The sequence below is a fragment of the Phascolarctos cinereus genome, unplaced genomic scaffold (assembly GCF_003287225.1).
Source record: "Phascolarctos cinereus isolate Bilbo 61053 unplaced genomic scaffold, phaCin_HiC Scaffold_5;HRSCAF=322, whole genome shotgun sequence".
NCBI classification, from domain to species: domain Eukaryota; kingdom Metazoa; phylum Chordata; class Mammalia; order Diprotodontia; family Phascolarctidae; genus Phascolarctos; species Phascolarctos cinereus.
The window spans coordinates 148,737,424-148,749,790 of record NW_027555958.1 but is presented as its reverse complement, the minus strand read 5'-3'; the positions used below and the strand labels follow the sequence as shown (position 1 = coordinate 148,749,790).

The 12,367-nt window shown below is 40.6% G+C and overlaps 1 protein-coding gene and 1 pseudogene across 6 annotated transcripts in view; both read right to left on the bottom strand.

Annotated features, from left to right (window-relative positions):
- FYN (FYN proto-oncogene, Src family tyrosine kinase) overlaps positions 1 to 12,367 on the bottom strand; it is a 309,834-nt gene that overhangs the window by 163,761 nt on the left and 133,706 nt on the right. The window contains exon 1 of one of the 6 annotated variants that reach the window (XM_078155189.1): positions 1,383 to 1,487. The exons of the other annotated variants lie outside the window; for them this stretch is intronic. The gene's annotated coding sequence lies outside the window, so the exon portion shown is untranslated. Of the gene's footprint in view, positions 1 to 1,382; positions 1,488 to 12,367 lie in introns of those variants that run through there. 6 annotated transcript variants of the gene reach the window in all.
- Positions 5,112 to 5,841, bottom strand: LOC110222884 (ATP synthase F(0) complex subunit C2, mitochondrial-like; annotated as a pseudogene).

Genomic DNA, 12,367 nt, shown 5'->3' with positions numbered 1-12,367 from the left:
TGTCTCTTAGCACTTAACAATGTTTATATACAGCCTTTATGCGTAAGCGTTAAGTCTGCAAAGCACGTTAGAGACATCTCATTTGAGTCTTACAAATAAACCTGTGAGGTAAGATCTCACAGATGAAGAAACTGAGGCTTATGAGCAATGGATATTGGAATCCAATTCTTCCTTTAAATTCCAGCTTCGAAATTTATTCCCTGTATGACGCTGGAAAAGTCACTGAAGGTTTCTGGGCTTCTGTACCTGTAAAACGAGGGAACACCACAGGGCAGTAAAAACAGTCCTGATTTTGTAGTCACTCAACCTGAATTCTAATTCTGGTTCCCAAGTGACCAGGGACATCTTAAGTTGACCTGAATGGGCCCTAGTTACCATTTCTGTAAAATGAGAGGATCTGATTAGCATGTCTCTAAGATCCTTTTCAGTTCTAAACCACAATGACAAGACTTGCTCATGACTGCACATCCGGCAAATGTCCTTCTGTTGTTGGTGCTGTTCAGTCACTCCAGTCATGCCCGACTCTCTGTGACCCCATTTGGGGTTTTCTTGGCAAAGATACTGGAGTGGTTTGCCATTTCCTTCTCCGGCTCATTTTACAGACGAGGAAACTGAGGCAAATGGGGTTAAGTGACTTGCCCAGGATGTACACAGCTAGTATCTGAGGCCGGATTTGAACTCATGAAGATGAGTCTTCCTGACTCCAGGCCTGGCACTCTACCCACTGTAACACCTAGCATGATTCAAACCCAGATGTCTCCTGTACAAGTCTTTCTAGGTACCATGCTGCATTTAGGTTCAGGGTCACTTCAATCCGTGTACAGTACAGTTATCCCTTCCACATCGTGACTTTCCCCATTGCAGTTTCAATATATTGCAGGTTAGCATAAGAAATTAAATGGGCATTTTTTGGGGAGTTTTGCCGAAGCTTCCGTCAACATGAAAAGACCAGCAGATGACACAGAAAAAGTTTAGAAACTCAGGAATGCATAAAATACATGCATAGTATTGTATAATATCAACCCAAATTTTACAATGAAGTGTCTGTAAATACCCCATAAAAGAAAAAGAAAAAATTCAGACTTCTCTGGTATGAGGGGAGGGCCAAAATATTTTACACAGCCATGCCCTCAACCCCTGTGATGCAGAAGGGACAACTATAATTTAATATAATTTTAACTTTAGGCATTTTGTTGCTATAATAACTATGTTTCCGGTTGCTACATACGGCCATTGTTGTCCTGGTTTCGCTGTTGATTGATACCAGAACAAAACTTCACACAAAACCAAGCAACAGTTGCATATGCTTCAGCCTGACAAGTTGTGAGCCAAGAAAACCTTCAAAGCCTTTTGAAATGAGCACCTCAAGGACACTCACTTACCTGACTGGTCCTTAAACTGAGATGTTGATCAGAGTCAACCCAAGGATACGGGAAGCCTCCGTCCAGACAATATTGCTAGCCTCTAAGGGGACAGCAGCACTGTGCCACTTGGCTCGCTGTGTATGCCATACTTAAGAGCACCTGTGAAGTGAAACAGCCTGAGTTTTTACAGAATTACAGTCTCGGACCTGGAAGGGACCTTGGGTGCAGGCTATAGCTGAATATACAGCCCAAACCTGACAAGTGGCCATCCTAGCCCATGCTGGAAGATCTCCAAGGAAAAGGGATATCATTCATTCATTCATTCTACTTTTGGGTAGCTCTCATTTTTAGATGAAGACCAAACCTGGGGGCAGCTAGGTGGCACAGTGGATAGAGCACCGGCCCTGGAGTCAGGAGGACCTGAGTTCAAATCCAGCCTCAGGCACTTGACACTTACTAGCTGTGTGACCCTGGGCAAGTCCCCTGGCCCCACAATTGCCTCGCCACAAAAAAAAAAGACTAAACCTCCCTCTTTTCCACTTCCATCTACTTTCCTTGGTCCTCTCCAGTCTCTTTCACAGAGTCAATCGCATGGAGTCTTTTTTTTTTCCTTCTTCAGGCTAATCACCCCCAGTTTCTTCCATAAACCATGACCTCGATGCCCTTTGGTGGGCATTCTCTATCTTATCAATGTTCTCCTGGAGGGCAGGGATTGTACCTCTGTGACTAGCACAGAGTAGGCACCAAATAAATGCTTATTAATGGACTAGAATTGAACATAACATTCCAGATGTGGTCTGTCTGGTGCACAGCAGAACTATGACCCACTTAGTTCTGAAAGCTATACCTCTCAATGGGCCGGTAGATGGCACAGTGGATAGAACACTGGCCTTCCAATAAGGAAGACTCCTCTTCCTGAGTTCAAATCCAGTCTCAGAAACTTACTAGCTGTGTGACCCTGGGCAAGTCACTTAACCCTGTCTGCCTCAGTTTCCTCATCTGTAAAATGAGCTGGAGGAGGAAATGGCCAACCACTCCAGTATCTTTGCCAAGAAAACTCAAAAATGGGGTCATGGCGAGTCAGACATGACAAAAATGACTGAACAACAACACACCTCTCAATGCAGTCCAAGATCACGCTGGCTTTTCTGGGTATAGTAGAAGAGCTGACAGTGGCTGTGGCATAGACAATACTATAACAAGGACAGAGCTTAGAATATACAGCAAGAATGTGAGAACTCAAAGGACCCTTAGAACATGGAATATTAGGGCATGAAGAGAATTTAGAGATTATCCAGTGCTAAACTGTACCCTCCTCCATTTAATTTAATTTTTTTTTTAGGCAATTGGGGTTAAGTGACTTGCCCAGGGTCACACAGCTAGTAAGTGTCAAGTATTTGGTCTGAGGCCAGATTTGAACTCAGGTACTCCTGACTTCGGGGCCGATGCTCCATCCAGTGCACCACCTAGCTGCCCCCATTTAATTTAATTTTTTAAAAGTACAAATCTTTTTTTTTTTGGATTATCTATCTTCTTACTATTTCCTGTCTCTCTTAAAAAACCATCTCTATTGTTTTTTTAGCACCTTCACTTTTGAGCATACCTTTTCCCCCTACCCAGTGAACCTTTCTTTATAACTATTTAAAAAGCAACTCAGCATCTTTGGCTCATTCTTACAGTCTTTTTTTTGTTTGTTTGTGTTGGTGACCACCTGATACAATAGTATAGCCACTGTGACTGCTTTAACAATTCCCACGGAATGAGAAGTCACAATGCAACAGAAATTAAATCAGGATATATTTTGAAATGTGTGTTCTCTTAGGGAGGGTACATACATAGGTGGGCTGACCACACAGTCATCTAAAATTTTGGCAGGGGATAAATTAAATGCCCATGAACCCTGACAAAGGCAGAATGTGTCTTAAGATGGATGCTGATTTTTAAATATGACGTTCTCTACCATTGGGCAGTGCTGTGCAAACGTGGTAAAGAGAGTATTAGTGGGTCAAGTCCTGGGAAAGGCCACTAGTTCTAAAAAGTTGGTAAAACCAATTCAATTGGATGCCACTTAAATGAGATAGCCTTACTAATGTAGAGTGAAAACACTGGGATATATGAACATATATTAGGTTAGGGCAAAGACGTGAGGGGGATGATCACCTTTACATAGGTTAAAAACAGCACAAAATGGAAGATATGTTAGAGATGAAACTAGCTCTGCAGGTCTGATCATTTTTAAAATGAAGATTAGACAAAACTAGTTACATTGGATAACTAAATACATCAGGGTCTAGAACGTTAAGAGATTTTCATATTAACCAGACAACAACCGAGTCAATAGTAACAGGTACATGTTCTGTAAGTAGCTAAAGGATGTAATTCATCTGAGCCAGGTGACTTGAATTTTTCAAGGGTTAAAAAGTGGTCCCTTATTATTTCCTTACTTATTTCAGGGATCAACTCCCTAGCAGCCCTCTTTGTTCTGTCCTTTTCCAAAGGTCCTTCTCCTTTGTAGAGGAAACAGAGCAAACTAGGAAATTAAATCGTTTTCCTTTCTCTGTTAGTGTCCACAAGGTGCAGTGATCCTTTCCCTAATTTGCTCTTCCTCTTTCTTTCACCACAGGTAATAAAACCATTCCTGTCCTCACCAGCTTCAATGCACTCTGAACTTTAGCCCTCGAATACCATTCTTAACAGGACTGTGCCATACTTTTACATTCATCATTTTTCCCAGTCACCTTCTGAACATAGCCCACCCCTCCCTTAGTCTACTTCCCCTGTAGAATTTCTGCCTACAGGATCCAGCACAGCCTTTGTCTGAGTCTCATGATATCGGCTCTTTAAAATTCAAGAGTGCATGTCTGCATGTGCCCAGTTTTCCTTTCCTTTTGCATAAACTCCAGGAGGGAGCAGCTCCTTCCTGGAAAAGGAAAATCATTTCTACCCTAACATACAGTGACTCTCTATCGGTGACAATCTGGAGAGGCCTTGGAGATCAGATGTTTTAAAAATACATTAGCAAGTATCAATTCATTTGCTACCGGCACTACCACTGAAAGGGATGAGTAAAGTATGAGAAGCATTATAGGGCTTAACATGCCCATTAACATAGGTTTTACAATTTCCTAAGTAAATAGGCAGCTAGGTGAGTCAGTGGATAGAACAGGGGTGGGGAACCTGTGGCCTTAAGGTGACATGCGGCCTTCTAGGTCCTTAAGTGTGACTTTTTAACCGAATACAAAATATAAATAAAAATAAAAGGATTTGTTCTGTAAAATTTGGATTCCATCAAAAGGCCACACTTAAGGACTTAGAAGGCCACATGTAGCCTTAAGACTGCAGGTTCCCACCCCTGGAATAGAGCTTTGGACCCAGAGTCAGGAAAATCTGAGTTCAAATACTGTCACAAACACTTATCTCTGTTTGCCTCAATTTCCCTATCTGTAAATGGGGATAATAATAGTACCTACTCCCCAGAGCTATTGTGAGGTTTAAATGCCATGTTTGTGAAGAGCTTTGCAAACGCTAAAGTGCTATATAAATGTTAGCTATTATTATTGTTGTTTAAAGGGATTCAAAGTTTTTTTTTAATACAGAAAAGTATACAATTCTCAAGTGTATGAAAAATTGCAATCTATCTGAAAATGCTTCCTCCATTTTAATTTTTCAGTTTTGAAAACAAAATTTTCTGTAGTACCTCTGAGTCAAACTTCGAAAATGTAGGATTGTCTTTTTTTTTTTAACAGCTTATTAATACAGTATTTATTTGTCTTCCCTCTGTCGAACCCTGACCCATGGCTTTCCCTAGGGCTGCCTGGTAAGATGGAAGGCGAGGTATACACAGGCTGGAAAAGACATGGAAGGACCAGGATGACAAGAGGAGGAACGTTCAGAAACATGGGCGACAGAAATGGCTCCATCACATGGCGAAGAGGATGAGAAAGGCCACCATCAGGCAGAAGAGCCTCAGATAGGGCAAAGCCCAGGATGGTGGAGGAAAAGAGCTGCTTTCAGGGAGGGGTTCCTGGCATAACCAACGATGAGACTTCCAAACACAGTCCCAATCCCAGCTCTAATTAATTTTTTGTTGCTCTTGGTTAGGCATCGGGGTTAAGTGACTTGCCCAGGGTCACACAGCTAGTAAGTGTTACGTGTCTGAGGCCGCATTTGAACTCAGTCCTCCTGACTCCAGGGCTGGTGCTCTATCCACTGCGCCACCTAGCTGCCCCCCAATCCCAGCTCTAGAGTTGGCCACTCCCACAGCAACAGCCCCAGCCCCCCATGTTCCTTGAGATGGCACTAGCTTAGAATCCACATCTGAGGACAAGTGAGGTCAAGGGACCTGATGCTACCAAAATGCTGAGGTTCTCCTCTGTCTGAACCTCTGGCCATTTTAGCACCACTGCAGATAACTCAGCATCTGAGAGCTGCTCCTCAAAAGGGCAGGGGTAGAGAAGAACTTGGCACACACGTACATTCTCAGGGGGTGAGGGGCAAAGCTGAAGAGCTGCCAGCAGAGCAAGGGAGACAGAGAGGGGGGAGGGGCAGGATTGTCTTTTAAAAGGAAATTTAGGGGCAGCTAAGTGGCGCAGTGGATAGAGCACCAGCCCTGGATTCAGGAGGACCTGAGTTCAAATCTGGCCTCAGACACATAACACTTTCTAGCTGTATGACCCTGGGCAAGTCACTTAACCCCATTGCCTAGGCCACCCGCCCCCCCACCAAAAAAAAAGAAATCCACATTCCATGATAAAGATAAAACAAAGCGTTCTTGGTCAAGACTTTACAACAATACCCTTGTTGCTTTTGCTGCCTCCACAAATACAGGGGTACCATACTTTGTAAGCAGATTTATTTTTAAAGCTTACATGCAATTTTATCAAACCTTGTTCAAAATTTACTGTACTAGGGCACCTTACAATCATAAATTTTTTTATTATTTTAGGGTAGAAGCAGCCTTTAATGTAATCTATTACAACCCATCTCTACAACATCCCAGGCAAGTGGTCATCCAATCTTTGGTTCTCCAATGAACTCAACTCTCATTGGCAAGCTAATTCCATTTTCAAAAAGAAAGTTCTTTCTATTGGTCCAAAATGTACTTGGAAAGCTGTGTGGATGGTGGACTGGAGAGAGGGAGACGCTTGAGGCAGGGAGACCAAGTAGGAGGCCATTACTGACAATACAAGTAAGATGTGATGAGGATTTCAATTAGGCTGGTTATGGTGTGACTGGAAAGAAAGAAGGGGAAGGATGCCAGAGATGTGGAGGCAGAGAGGACAAGATGTGGCGATTTACTGGATAGGTGGAGTGAGTGAAGGTAAAGAGTCAAGGATGACTCCAAGGTTGTGCCTGGAAGGATGATGTTGCCTTTGACAGAAATGGGGAAGTATGGAAAAAGGGGAAAGAAAATGAATTTCTATTCCAGACATGATAAGTTTGAGATGCCTATGGGAAATTTAATTGGAAAGGTGAAATAGGCAGTAGATGAGAAGGGACCAGCACTGAGGAGACAGATAAGGACTGGATGGATGCATAGATAGATATGGGAGTCATCAATAGTAAGCTTATTAGGGTCATTTCCAGAATTCACCTTTTTTCCCTTTCTAAAAATTGTACCAACCAGTCTAAAAGTTTGAGTGTCTTTATTTCGCTTCCATCCCCGAGAGGGATAAAGTGACGGAAAGGTTGAATATCTCTTAAGATATGACAGCCAAGCCAGTTTTAGGCTAGATGTTAATGCTAGAATTTAAAATTAAAATAATAATTAAAAAAAATTGCATTCTGTAAATTTTTACTAAGTGCTTAATAAATGCTTGTTGACTTATTTTTTTAAAAAAGAAAATTAGGGTAACATGTGCCCATTTCCAGCCTTCATGTATCTAATTTCCCCCACAATTCTCAAAAACTACTTAGAGTAAATAATTCAGCAAAGACATTTGAAAGGTTGGGAGTGGTAGGTTTTTCTTTTTCTTTTTTTTTTTAAAGCAGCCAAATGCTCTCTCAACTAACTTCACTAATTTGGGGTTTCAATTTTTGCTTTACTTTTTCCAGCCAGATCATTTTCCATTCACAGAGAAAACAGAAGGAAAATAGGAATTGAATAATTTGGTGCTCTCTCTTTCATATGTTAACACCCATCCTTCCTAGTCCACAGACTTATTCCTTCCTTGTTCTTATCTGAAAGAAATCTTGTAGTAAATGTTTTTGTAAAATGAGAAATCTTTTGGTAATGCAAATAATCTCCTGCTCTGGCCAAATTTATCTATTTTGTACACTTGGATTAATGGATCAGGCCTCCTTAAAATGGGATACATTCATAGTGAAGACACAGCCTCCTATTCAGTAGAGATTTGCTGAATGAATGAATGGATTCTCAGAAATGTATATACATATGGCTAACTTGTTAAGGGGATATCACTAACATTTCAAAATAGACTGAGAAGAAAATTTAAAACCATTTTAAAATGAGAAATTTATGTAACTAGTTAAAATTATTAAAGACAGGCTCAAGTATCAAGGGGCAAATGAGGCAACGGCAAATTTATGCAACCAAGCTGTCCTTGAATTGGCAAATTTCTTTCATTCAATGGGAATAAAAGACAGCCTGCAAATTTCTCAGTAGTCTAAGCTATAGGCTTCAACAAATCTTGGGCCATGCTGGCCACTTTTTGTCCATTCTTTAATCTCCTGCCCAAATTTAGAATAGTCACTTTCTTTATGTTTCTTATTTTGTTCATCATGAGATCTTTATGAAGAGTAACAAGTTAAAATAATGGAAAATTACATGTCAGAACTTAAATTTTATCTCTACTCCTCATCTTAAGTTATTAAAACATGTATGCAAAGTTATTTATCACAATTCTGTATTATAATTTAATTTAAATTTGTCCAAGTTGGGCATTATCACCATTTACGGAACATTCAACAATGTGTTTAGCATGGTAAGATTCATTCAACAGCTGGGCATAGTCATGCATGCCCAGCTATTGGGATGGCTGAGACTGGCGAATCTCTTGAGCTAAGGACATCTGGTGTTCAAACTTACTGAACTAAATTTGGCATTAATGTGGTGAGCCCCTGCAACCGGAGTAGACCCTAAGTAGCCTAAGGAAGGGTAAACTCGCCTAAGGAAGGGTAAACTCGCCTAAGGTCAGAAAAGGCACAGGCCAAAATTCTCATAGTGATTAGAGCAGGTCTTGGCCTATGAATAAGTGCCTATGTCGTCTGAGCGACATAGGGAAACTCAATCTTTAAACCTCCTTTCCCCCCTCCCTCCAATTTAAAAAAAAAAAGATTTACTCAGAAAAGTAAGTTGATTTCTATTTCACTGAAAATGTGGAAATGCAATCCAAAAGCCTTTGGTCTTTTATATACATTTAATTTAGTTTTAATTTAATGAAGACAGCGTTGTACAGTGGGTAAGATTGCTGGACTTAGGAATCACGAAAACCAGAGTTCAAATCCTACAAAATATAATTATTAGCTATGTGACCATGCACTACTTAGGTCCTAGTTTCTATTTCTGTACAATAGGCCCCTTTAGGGCATACCTCATAGGGTTGTTGTGAAGCTCAAATGAAATAATGCACGCAAACTATTTTTTAAATGTTAAAGTGCTATATAACCATCAGCCATTACTATGCATTTAATTATATATATGCTCGGAAGAAAAAAAAGCACAATGGATCTCCCAGAAAATTTGGCTCACCCACACGGCAACAAATGTATTGGGCCCCATTCCAAAACGTTACTCTCCCTTAATATGTACATAATTTCTGCCCATGAAAGTTGTTACAGATGAAAATTATGCCACAGGCAAGAATAGGCAATTGCTTAGTTTTAGACTGTTAGTGCAGATGGCCAATGCACAGATTTTTATCTGCAACATAAGATGCCCTTAGTGCAGCATCAAAAAGTCTGGGTTAAGATCCAGACAAATCTATCTGATAATGAAAAATATACCTTATCTCCGTGTGGGATTGATTAAAAAGTGACTGAGAGGGATCAGATGCCTTCAGGCATCAAAATTCACAATCCAAAAGGAACAGTGAGTGATACATACACTTGAACCCTCCCCACCTTCTCTGGGCGAAACACATTCTTGTTTTAAAAAGGCAGTAAAATCTAGTAGAAATAGCTGGGGAATAGAAGGGGATTGAATTAGGAGAGGAATTCTAGTACTGGTTATGCTTAACCTTGTCCCTAACCTCTCTGAGCTTCAGTGTTTCTTCTCCATATAAGTTAATACATCAAGACCTGTGATTTGATTTTATTTTGTGCCTTTTTTTTTTTTGATGAGGCAATCGGGGCTAAGTGACTTGCCCAGGGTCACATGGCTAGAGTGTTATGTGTATGAGGCCAGATTTGAACTCAGGTCCTCCTGACTCCAAGGTTAGAGCTCTATCCACTGCGCCACCTAGCTGCCCCAAGACCTGTGATTTTAACAGTGTGGGTGGCCCCTATGTGGCACTTTCTTCCTCCAATGCAGTTTGAAATTGTTCTATAATTTCACATAGGGTTCAGCTAGGTGACACAGTGGATAAAGCACAAGTCATGCAGTCAGGATAACCTGATTTCAAATGCAACCTCAGACACTTACTAGCTGTGTGACCCTGGGCAAGTCACTTAACCCCGACTGCCTCCAAAAACACAACTTTACATAGGTATCATAGATTTCATGTTGGAAGAGATGCTGGAGAACCGTCAGACTCGGTAAAGTCAAATGACTTGCCTATGGTTACACAGCTAGCATCAGAGTGCACTGCAGACAATCAACTGATAAACATTTATTAAACACCTAGTGTGTGTCACACACTCTCCTACGCAAGCACTAGAGACTGCTAAACTGTTAAATTTTGAATGTGGGCCTTTACACCTTGGAAATGGATAAAAGTTTCAAACCATTTATTGTTTTGGTGATTGCTTAGACTACAGAAAGTGATGGAGAAAATGTCAGTACTGCAGATTAAGTTTAAAGGTATACCAGGGGTGCTTTTTTCCCCCCCTTGGAAAGCTAATTGTTAAACAAACCTAGACATTCCTGACTCCAAGCTCTGTATTCTATCCACACCTCTCCTCCTGGTAAAATGCATTCAATAATATCAGTGCTGCCTACCTCCCAGGGCTGTTGTGTTGAAAGCACTTGGAAGACCTGCAGATAGGCCTCAGTTTTCAAAAAGTTTCTTAGGAACTTACTTATCAGTGTTTTTTCACTGGTGCTCGAACTAGACCTTGTCTAAGCCTAGGATCATAAATTTAGAGCTGGAAGGGACCTCAGAGGGCTATGGAGTCCAACCTCCTCATTCTACAGATGGAGAAACTGAGGCTGAGAGTGACTTATGTGACTTGCCTATCACCACACATTTTTTAAGGGCCTGAGGCAGGATTTGAACTCAGGTGTTCCTGACTGTAAGTTCAGTGCTCTAACTACTGGGCTACCCAGAAGTCTCTTTTGGGCTGCCTTTTCCTGGAGCTTAGAAAATGGAGGCTATTTTTCTATAAACATAGCATACTAAAAATGTTTGCCAGAAGACCTAATCTTATCCAGTCTGGATACCTTCTTGGGTATTTATTTTCCTTAAGATGAGCAGACCGATTTAATCTAGGGTCTAAATATCTCCTGCCTTGGTCATCTGAAATGAAATCTTTCCCCTTACTCTCTTCTCTCCTCCTGATTTCCTGAATGCATTTCCATAACATTCATGCCAAAGGAAAAAGAGAGATTATCAGAAAAAGAAAAATGAAGGGGAGATGAGTTGAAGTAATATCATAGCAGAGTATTTGGTGAAGGATATTTATGTGCACAGATATATACACCACATCCTTTACTAGGCAGATAATACTGGCCTAGATGCTGGGTTTGCAAATCTCAAAATATCCTTCACAAAAGGAATAGTTACCTTCCCAAAATAAAGCCCATAATTAAGTAAATTGTTCTTGGTGGTGGACTGCCCTATATCACAACCTAACATGTGCTGTCTTCAAAGGTTCAGCTTCAGCAAACACAGCCACGTTAGACTACAAAGGCCTGACTGCTGTCTCTCTGTAAGCCAGATTGCAATATCCCTCACAAACTGATGAAAATAAACATCGCCAAGGACCAAAATACCTAGCCCATACTTCATCTGTAATGAGATCTCCCTCTTCCCTATGCACATATTCGTAACACCAGAAACACTGTGCTTGATTCATGTAAGGGCTAGCCCTAACTGAAATACCATTTAGTTTACGAAGTTATCTAATGACAAACATATTTAAAGAAGCCAGCAGTTGAATTTTTAAAACGTGAATCTAACACTTGGGTTAATAATGGGAACATGTGGGCTCTGTGAGTCATCACTTTTCAATCTCAGTTGACAGCCACGTATTTAGTCGCCCCATAGGACTTAGTTGGTTTAGGTCTGGATTGGGAGTCTCACTGAGTTCAAATTCTGCTATTGACAGTTACTAGGTGTGTGAGCCTGGGCAAGTCACTTTACCTCCCTGGGCCTCCATAGCCTATTCATGCCCCACATTTATTTAGCTATCCCCCAAAAGGTGGTCACCTACTTTGTTTCCACAAAAAGTAGTACTGTAACCTCATCTGTAAAAATGAAGGGGTCAAACTAGCTAATCACTAAAGTGTCCTTTCAGCTATATATCCTATGCTACTCATGTCAGGTTAGGAGGTAAGGGGATGAATTGAGTAATCTCTTCCACTCAGAGGGGTCTCCAAAGAACAAACTATTTTCTAATTATATATTAACATAGATTAATCTAATTATATGTGTATTTTCTAATTGTATATTAGCATAATTATATATTAACAGGTAATGTATATCATTAAAATCATAGCATTTTTGAATTCCCAAAATATATTACAACTACTTTAATTATGCAACCCCCAAATATACCTACACTTCATCAAAACCATATAAAAAACTCTAGGATTTTTTATGAAATCACAAGGCTTAAGAGCTGCAAAGAGCAGCTAAGAGCAATAAATTATCTAACTTTGAATA